We start from the raw sequence: 10,903 nt of genomic DNA, 5'->3' as shown, positions 1-10,903 counted from the left end.
ATATACATATTCACTAATGTGTTCGGAACTGGTGAACATATAGATGCAATCGTGCGTGAAAAAGGTTTGTGTTATTCATATCTGATATTTTTTCAACTGTTCTCTTATATTAGTAGCTTGCTATTTAGCGTTGTGATGAAAACATACATTTTCATCAGCATTTCATAAATAAATTGGTAAATAGAGAGATAGGTTGCTTTATATATATATATACATACATACATATATTAATATATTAGATATATATAGATAAATAGATAGAGTGATGGATAGGTTGATAGACAGAGTGATAGAGGGATAGACAGACATACAGTTAGATAGATAGATAGATAGATAGATAGATAGATAGATAGATAGATAGATATATAGATAGATAGATAGATAGATGGATGGGTGGATGGATAGATAGATAGATAGATAGATAGATAGATAGATAGATAGATAGATAGATAGATAGATAGATGAAGATATCATAGAATACTTGGCATAATTTATCATTGACTATATATTTTTATTTACTGTGTGCTCATATACGTTATTCCTGTTACATTAACATATATGGAAGAGAATTAACAACACTCCATACCTCATTTTCTTCTTGATTATATGCATTAATGTCATTTATATACTCTTTACATATTTTGCATTTTTAGATGCTGATTTTATGAAAGAAAAAACTGATCATGAATCGTTTTTAAATACTAGACTACTCTTTCTCAAGAAAATTCTATATTGAATAGCACAGAATAGTTGTTTTCAGGTAATATTTAAATAAACTAATAATTATGTTTTCGAGATTTTCGATAATTACGTTGCCGAGTTGCAATAACAAAGATGCTTTTTCACAGTCATTATTCGCGTCTATGTATTTTATGATAATATGAAATATGACGAATGAATTATTTTTGCTATTGAAATGTCTCATTATATCATTTGTACAACTAGTTTCGAGACAAAAAATATGTTCTTCCCAACTCATGTGTATTACAATATTCGATTATTCGATAGTCCAAAACTTGAACAATTTAACATATTGGATTGTTGGTTAAAGAAAGACTAAACTGTTGGATATTTAGTTCGGAAAATAGCTATTTGAGAAAGAATGATTATATGAAATCTACGTGAAAATTAAAGGTGCTTTACGCCTTGTCGCTGTCACCTAGTTATTTCGAAAAAAAACTCAAAATTAATTCTCTGGAAGTCAGTTCGGAGATACGTTTTGAAAATCGTAGTCATTTATATACTCTGCAAGGGAACGAATAAGTTAATGTTATCCAAGCCATTAAATCTGTTCTTTTTTTTTGTTTTCAGTTCCTCACTATAGAAATGAATGTCATGCCGGGTCCAGGGCGATAGAATATCATTGAACACCATATCTCATTTATCGGGAAGAAAATGTTCAGCAAGATATTAGGTTTTCAAGTATGAACTTTTTAGAAAAGTAAAAAAAAGTTTGGTAATGTTTTATAAATAAAAGGAACAGTTTTATTCATCAAAGTCTGCACTCATATCAATACCCTTTTGCCATTTCATCGGTAGCTTGTCCAGCTCGGAACTGTAAAAGCCTGGCAATCTAGAATCAATAAAATCTTGGAAGGCCTGTTTTACAGCATCGTAGGAATTAAATATCTATTCCTATCAACATTTATCCAAATTCTGGAAGAAGTGGTACTCAGTGGGGTCAAGATTAGGTGAGTATGTTGGATGATAGAGAACTTCCAACACCAACCCCTGTAGTTTCATCAATGTCATTTTTGCGATTTTTGGTCTGGCGTTGTCTTGCAAGAGAAGTGGATTCGTTGACTAATCTAGGTATGACATTCATTTGCAAGTTTCTGCATAATTTGGTCCAGCTGGCTGCAGTATACTTCGGTCGTGATTGATGAGCCAGGTTTAAGGAAATCATAATGTATTACACTAGTGCCAGACCACCAAACACACACCATCAACTACTTTTGATGAATTTTGCTTTTTGGACTGTGTTTTTTGGTGGCTCGTCTTTGTCCAGTCATTGTGCTGAACATTTATGGGTGTTGTATTGGATCCATTTCTCATATGTTACAATTCGATTCAAAAAGGTTTCACTTTTGTGACGAGAAGTTAGCATAATGCAGGCTTCCAAACGTTGTTATATCTGATTTTCATTGAGTTCATGTGGAACCTACTTATCCTACTTATTCACTTTACCAATTTGAACTAGGTGAGTCAATATAGTTTGCTTGCTAGCACCAAACAAAAACAATAATTCACAGGAACTTTAAGATGGATCTGACTCGATGGTGGCTTTCAGTTCGTCATTATCCACCTTTGTTTCTAGTCGACTGCGTTGCTTATTTTGAGGTCAAATTTACCAGAACGAAATTTTGCAATCCAATTTGATACTGTCTGCTGTGTTATAACATTCGAATGAAATACTCCATTAATATTCCGAGCTGTCTGTGATGCTGTATTTCCAAGACAGAACTCATATTTCAAAACTGTCCGAATTTCCGAAATATCCATCTATAAACAAAAATGGCAAAATGATTTATAAATACTTTATTAAGCGCAAAATGAGTTAGGATAAAGGAATAGATGTATCAGTTTCCTAAAAAAAATAAAGATTGTGAAAATATAATGGTGCAAAATGAGCAGCTGTGAAAGTTTACCATATACCTTACTACAAATTTCATACATGACGACCTAATAATAAAGCTAAATATGGGGAGGTGAAATATATGGATCAAAATTAATACTGTTTGGGATATCATAGTGATAATTGATATTGAATATCTTTCAAGATATATTCAGGTTTCTTCATAACATTCATGTTGACTTTTATTTTATTGCAGTATTGATATAAGATAGAGACTTTGTTCCTACCTATTGACTAATAATACTCCAGGATGAGAGAATCCGACGTATTTTGCACAAAATATTTAAGTTTCAGAAGAGATATTTTCTCATTTAAGTTGGACTTTTCAGTCTCAGTCATATACGCATACATGAATAATTATGATAACTAATTTGCCAGAATTCGTAGAATGTAGTACAAAATATCTACGGTGCCTAGTTACATCCCTTTACAACGCCAATTCAACATTCATTTTAGAATTGCGTTGGCTTTAATTTTCCCACTCACCATAAAATGAAATATAAATGAAGAACGAGGATGTATTATTTAAGATTCTTATAAACTATATTAAATGCGATTAGTGCAATAACTGATTAATAAAATTACTTGTTTCACGTTTCATATCTTCTAATTCGTTTGTTTTCAATTATTACGAATACATCCATTCTTCTTCGTGGATGTATATTTTCCTATATTTACTGTTTTCTTGTTTCACAATATAAAGATATTAATATTAATAACAGACCACACATGATTTTAGAAAAGAGATTTAATCCATTTTATAACGTTAGATTTTTAACCTAATATTCAAACATTGAAAGGTGGAAACACTCGTTTAGATTCGGTATCATTGTTGTTATCATATTTATTTAATATATATTAATGTTTTTATACTGTTTATATTACCGTTTGGTGCAAAATAAGATGTTATCGTGTGTTTATACTTACAATGTCATTTGCGTCAATAGAACCTGGACTGATTCTATTAATGGGAAATATAAGTTTTAGCTGCTAGATGACATTATTTAGGAATAATACCATTCGTTCTAATTAACGATGAATTATTATAATTATATATCATTCATTTAGTACATCGGTATCTTTTATTGACTGTATCATATTACATAGAAAGTATATGTCATTGTTATCACTTGCGTATTGAAACTTATAAATTATCTGGAAATGAGTTTAAATTTTATGTAAATCAGACGCATTTGTAGTAATAATTTCTCAGACCTTTATAAAAGCTTTTCCATATTTTCATATAGATGAATATCTGTAGGCCATTTAGAAATATTTCCCATTTAATGATTTTTATTTAATGCAATTTAATAATGCAATTTGGTCTATGTAGATAACACCAAGAGTTAGTCTGTGTATACTATTTTAACCATAAGTGATTACAGTAGTTACCCTCAATAACAGCAAACAGGAAATATTCCTTTTTTTTTTTCGCTGTTTTTCATAATCAATTATGGTTGAATATTTGTGAAACGTTGATTTTATTGCTTTTCTCCACTTTGTTTATATGTCGTTACAGTACGTGTGTTTGGTATTTATCACTGCAGCCTATTTTTACTTTTTATTATGAATATTATGTTAAAATTCTTTCACCTAACAAACAATTGATTTGTATATCTCCAGTACGTGTCATGTTTTGTCTTCTGTAAAGTGTATTTTAATAGTATGGAATCTGCATGCATAATACGTGAGCACTGTCTAGCAGTACTATTTTCGCTGTTATGCATATGTGTAAAGTTTGGAATTCAGATATGTTTCTGCTTTCATCTATTTTGAAAACATCGGTGATTGCGGGATGTGCTTTTGCTTGATATATTTTTGGCATTGAAATAAGTAGATTTCTCTTTGAATAAAGTTTCACTTAATTTTGACATTATTTACTGTCATTCAGGAACGATACTCAACTTCGTGTACCCTATGTGGCTGTATGTATTGGCATGATATAGTGAATCATATAATTTACAACTGTCCTGTACTACAGGTGCATACCGTCCGAAAACTGTTGCACCATGCGAAATTTACCCAAAGTTCCTCCTTACTAGTAGTGTCAAAGGCCTTGGTTAGGTCTACAAACCTCATGTATGGGTTCCTGTCCTGTTCCTGTTCTTGGCACTTCTCCTGATGTTTGCATGGGGCAAGGGTCATGTGAAATGTCTCTTAGCCCAATCTGGTAGATGCCCGTCTTCTATGTGCTGAATACCTGTTTCTCTTACTCTTGAGCAAATGGACAATAGAAACAACCTTGAGCTCTGAAAGAGATTGGTGTTAGAGCTTTCTTCCTTGCCATCCGAGAGAACCTTAATTTATTTCGTTGGAGGCTCTATCAGAGAAGTGTAGATTTCAAAGTGGGGCATGCGAGCAAGAACTTCAGCGTTGATAGACGACCTGTGTACGATGCTGTCGAATTTCTCTGCCCACCTTTCCATGATTGCGTTTTTATCAGTGAGGAGGTTGGTCCCGTCAGCACGGAGCAATAGTGATGTTCTGGAGGACGGTAACCATGGAAGTGTTTGAATTTGTTGTTCTTGCTCTACTTTCATATCTTTTACGCATTGTTGCTGATCCAGGTATCCTTCAACTCTCAAAGCTTCACCTGCACTTTGCCTTTGTTGGCATCATAGACTGCTTTCTTGGAGTCTTGCTGAGAGATTTTGATGACTTCATGACTCTCCTCGATCAGGTTCTGTATTTCCTCCTCGTTTTCGTCGAATCATTCTTGATATCTATACGTGTTCTGACCCAGACGGGTAAGTACAGCGTTGTACACCACGTCACCGAACACTATCCAGTCCCCTTCCTTTCCCTTTATACCAACATCGAATTCGTTCAACTTGTTGTTCAAGTCCCCGCCAAACAGCAAGTTGTTTCACAGTTTGCCGTTCCAATTTCCTGATGATTGATCTCTTATTAGCCGGACTCTAATGATGTGCATGTCGAGTTTTGCGAGGATGGGTCTGTGATCTGACTGGCATTCTACATCACATGTGGCCTTTGTCATCCTGACGTCCAACATGCCTTGTCTCCTCATTACGACGTTCTCAGCTGTCAACGTTTGATGCGTGGACACATCCAGGGCATCATTTTGCGGTTGGGCAGGCGAAAACCTTTATTGGTTATCAGCAGGTCATTCGCTGAAGAGATCTTCAGCGGTAGATAATCATTGCCGTTGTTCTTGCCAATTCCATCCCAGTGGCTCCCATCTATGCCTATTAATCTGAACCAACTCTGACGTTGAAGTCGCTGAGATCGACGAGCTTGTCGTCTTTAGGTACAGCTGCTACGAGGGCTTCCAAATGTTTCTAAAACTAGTTTGACTTCCGCAGGGCTAGTCATTGCGGGGGTGTAAGCACTGACTTTGGTGATATGGCACATTCTTCTTCTGGGGAGCCACAGATACAACAATCAGCCATTCATTTTTTGGGGGACTACTGGTTAGCTGGCAGATCAATCTAGATCTGATAATAAAACCCATCCTGCTTCAAGACATATGTTGCTGCTGCGGCCACTCCCGAAGAAGGTCTAACCAGATTTCAACTCAGCTGATCTTTGTCTGCAAGCCAGGTCTCACTCACAACTCCAATATGGATGATGTTCCTGCCGAGTCCTCTTGCAATAAGTGCTGTTTGTCTTTCAAGTCTGATTGCTTTGGATTTGTCTATCAGCATTTGCAGATTCCATATATCAATGAAGAGCAATGTAACCAATGTATTGGACTTGGTGTTTCGACCGTATGTTTGGGACCCCATCTACAGTGGCACGTACGCGGGAGTGAGGTGAAGCAGCCTATGTTCAGAAAGCCTTTTGTAGCTCCTACTTCAGACAATGGATGTGATCAAGCGATCCTTCAGAGGCTGCTCAAACATTCAGAGGGTCACCTTGCTCCACTGCTGTTTTGGTCCAGTGGCGAGCGACACTATACCCTGGGGTGTCTGCTGTTTGTTATTCAGCCAATCGTCACAGGAACTGAGCGCGGTTCTGGAATGGTATGTTATCTTGATTTGAACGTGTCTTAGTTAAAGTGAGGGAGGGTTACGCAACGTCATCTGGCTCCTCCTCTCATCCCTTCTCACCTGATTCCAGCTGCAGGAAGAAGTCAAGAGGAATAAGGATATATTGAGATGCAGTGTGTGGCCACAGTGTCATTTGTTTCCCACTGTGCCCTTTTCGAGCTCCATAATGCTGCTTGATCACCTCTGAACCAATCAATTGGTCTCATCCAAAGAGTCTGCCGGGTCCGGTCTTCACATGGAAAGGTTGACAAGCCGTAGCTCACTGAAAGTTTCAGAGTATTCGGCTACACTTTCCATGATTTAACCGGACTGCGGCAGCCGTTACGGCAGCTTATCGGGTACTCAACGATCGTACGTCGGTGAATGCGAAATACATGAAAGCGACGAGAAAGGCACTTCTTCAGGCTCCACACAGGGAGACAGAACCGGGAATCATGTGGTGGGAAGCAAAATTAGTACCACACACGCACGATATTTTAGTGAAAGTGTGTCAATAACCAGCCGAAATTGCAAGGATAATCTGGATCTCGACTGAAGAGAGAAAACTCCGAATGACCTGCCGTGTTTTCTTTGTATCATCTATCTCTATGTTTTGTCGCTTTCTTGTATCACCTAACTGTCTGGATGTTTTGCGTCCTCGTTCCATCTTGTATTATATATATATATACTTCAAATTTACAAAAGTAAAAGCAACAAAAGAAGACAGGTGTAGGAACAAGTAAGTGTATTATTAGATTACCGCTTAGGAAAAATGGAAAATCTTCTACGTTTATATATATATATATATATGTGTGTGTGTGTGTGTGTGTGTGTGTGTGTGTGTGTGTGTGTGTGTGTGTGTGTGTGTGTGTGTGTGTGTGTGTGTGTGTTAGTGTGTGTGGATATAAATTTGTGTTGTGTTTGTAGGGACACTTTTCTATGCTCTTGTGTGGGCGTTTGTAAATTTTCTGAATAGGTAATCGATTCTTACATTTAATATATGCAATTATTTGCATTCAGCTCACGAGTTGCACCAGTTCTATTTACAAAACGCATTTTTCTACAATCTGATGTTAATTGATATCTGCTCATATAGATATTAAATAATTTCCGAACCGGTATTCGTCAGGTTTTATTTTTGATAGGGTTGCAAGGTACCGTATCTCTAACAAGAAAGATTATGAATAAATGCATAACCTTTACTATCAATGTAAATGAGTAATCTAATATTTATTAGGTATTAGAAGTAGTTGACACTAAGTTCACCACATAATATGGACAGTATTATATCATACAATGGTGAGGGCATAAATCTTGCATTACAACGAATAAAATGACATTGAATCATGCTGCCGTGCCAAACGTCAGTTTTTTTAGTCTATTATATGAATACTAACTAGTGCTTGATTTTTAATTCTCATACCAGACGGAGGAGCAGTACGAATAAGTAATTTTAGTGATTCCAAACATTAATGAGATGAAGATGCCATCAAATCTGATAATAGGCTGGAATGTTTGTTACAGAATGTAGACACCGTGAAAGAACGACAAAGCTTGATGGAGATCTTAAACTAGACTACAGCGGAAGTTTGACAACCAAGGAATCCACGGTGGAATTTGAATTGAGAATACAATTGAACGGAACTGATAAAGCAAAGTATTTCTTTTGACGTTCTAAACATTTCAACAATCAATTACCCTAATTTTGCAGTGAAGTTTATTTAAAATAGAAGAACGAAAGAGAAAGATAACTTCGGCAGCAGTTAAAACATCAAAGTGACTCGGGGTAAATGACTATAAGAAAAACGAGTTGAAATATAACAATATGATATCACTCTTAGAACCGTTTTTTTCAAAAACGTTTCCGATAAATTCTCTCAGGAGTATGTTTAACCTCAAAAGAGACTTCAGACAGACGTTCTGGCCAAATAATCATCGGGGAAAATGGTGCTCCTGACATGATATTAACAGGAATAGAGAACTTACTCTTACATAAAGATATCGAAACTGAGATAACCAGAACGCGTGGACTGAAAGGACAAACAATCACCGTAAACATAATCAGCGTCACTATAAAGATAATTCATAAATAGAATCTTGTACCACAACATAAAAAATATGTGTGGAGCAGTAAATGTAAAAAGAACAAAAAACAACTTAATCACATTCTTCGAATATAAATCAGAAAGAAAAAGCAGGAACAGAGAATTGTTTGATTGTGAGGTGATAGCTATCATTACAAGTATTTACGACTGAAATGATACTCCTTTTACTGTAGGCACAAGGCCTGACATTGTGAGAGAAAGCAAAGAAGTCGATTGCGTGGACCACAGTGGTCCACTGGCAATTATTTTATCGAGTCCGAAAGAATTAGAGGCAAAGGCTACCTCGGTGGAATGTCAATTCAGTAGGTAAAGCCGGAACAAATGCCACAAGGCATTTCGTCCGGAGTGCTAACGATTCTACCAGTTCTCCACCTATACAAAAATATATTAATACATATAGCTGATTCATTTATTTGCCAGTATTATTAATTTATTACAAAAATTGATGATTAGCTGGACAACTTTGGAATGCATGAATTCGACCTCTTTATCGTAAATCTTCCATTTTATATATTATATATATTTGAAATTATATTTATCAACTTATGTATGATATGTTAACCATGCTGTTACACTTACAAAGACATGAAGAAACACGTTTTTTTTCTTTCTAAAGGCTCAGATAAATTACTTTCTTTTTACTCACACCCCAAGACGAGAACACATCGGCATGAATCTTTCCCTGTTTTATGGTCCTCCATATAGATTAATTCCACGTTAAGTAATTCATATCTAGAGCCTGTATCGTTCAGGTAACATCACATAAAGAAGGAGGGTTGGAAATGGTTACCCTCTTTTTTATTGTTTTAACATCGTGGGGCGCGCGTGCGGTTTATTACCAGTATTTTCACAAGCTTTTTCGAGTATTTAAATGTTTTCAAATTCAGGGTAATTGTTTACTTCAAGGAAACTAAATACATTTTCATCATAAACTTTTTCTATAATTGAATTAAATCAAATTATTTGTTTCTGTCTACTACCTGATAAAAGATTTTGTTTTCGTTTGATAGTTACGGGTATGGTGGAGGCTTGCATATTTATTGATTATAATAATTAGGAAACAAGACATTTTATTCTTAAATTTAAATACTATATTTTTCCCCAAATGAGCAAAACAAATGGAAAAATCAGTTTAACAATTACGTTCTAAGCGTTAAATTTGCAACGTCCATAATAGAAAATGTAGTTTTCTTGCGAGGCAAGTCTATTAGCCTGTTAAAATCATCGATATTGGAGATCTAGAAGAAAGACGTTCAACTCTCTCAGAATAGAGCAGAAATCATTTCTTACATAGACACAAGGCAATAAACCAGAGGAAGCGAATACTATATATATATATATATATATATATATACCAACAAAACGACACAATTGGTGGTGTTTAAATTTATAACTTATAACATGTAACATAACTAAAGACCAAATGTAACATTCTAAAACCAAGTAATCCAATAGAGTGGACATATAACAGTAACGGTGTCAGGCTTGGGACCTCAGTAAATTATTTTTAGGTCCCGGAAAAATATATTCGGAGCAAACTAACCAGAAAATTTACATCAACGCCCAGATTTCATCCATGCATATTGTTGCTCTTTCTCACCGAAAAATCCTCAATAAACTATGGATGTTGAAGCTTCACTGACAGCATCAAACAACTTGTAGTCATGTATCGGCACCTGAAAACATTCCAAATCGAAAGTTCAAATTAAGTTTCTTCGCTTATCCACAGATTGAGATCTACCAAAGAGCTTGACTAGGATAAGAAACTACCTCATAACAGTCGACAGCAATGTGAAATGTTCGTCGATGCTCAAAATCGACGTATGTCTCTATATTCTTTTCCACGATATTCCCAATCCACGAAGTAGAGAATGTTTACAATAGAATGACTGTTTGGTAAGTGCAACGCGACCTCCTTTCGAGACACATAACTGTAGATACACCAGTTTTACGGTCGAGAGATGAGTTAATGCACGACAGTGAAAGATGGTTATAAGTAATATTTTCACCAAAAGGAATTCAATAATTGAGAGGTGATGTCGGATGAAACCATGAAGATTGAAGTGACATCACTTTCTCTCTCTCTTTGTCTCTCACTCTCTCTCTCTCTATATATATATATAGATATGTACGTGTATATATGTATATGTATATATATATATATATATATATAT

Source organism: Octopus bimaculoides, chromosome 1 (genome assembly GCF_001194135.2).
Source record: "Octopus bimaculoides isolate UCB-OBI-ISO-001 chromosome 1, ASM119413v2, whole genome shotgun sequence".
NCBI classification, from domain to species: domain Eukaryota; kingdom Metazoa; phylum Mollusca; class Cephalopoda; order Octopoda; family Octopodidae; genus Octopus; species Octopus bimaculoides.
The sequence above is the reverse complement of the archived record's forward strand: the minus strand, read 5'-3'. Positions refer to the sequence as shown.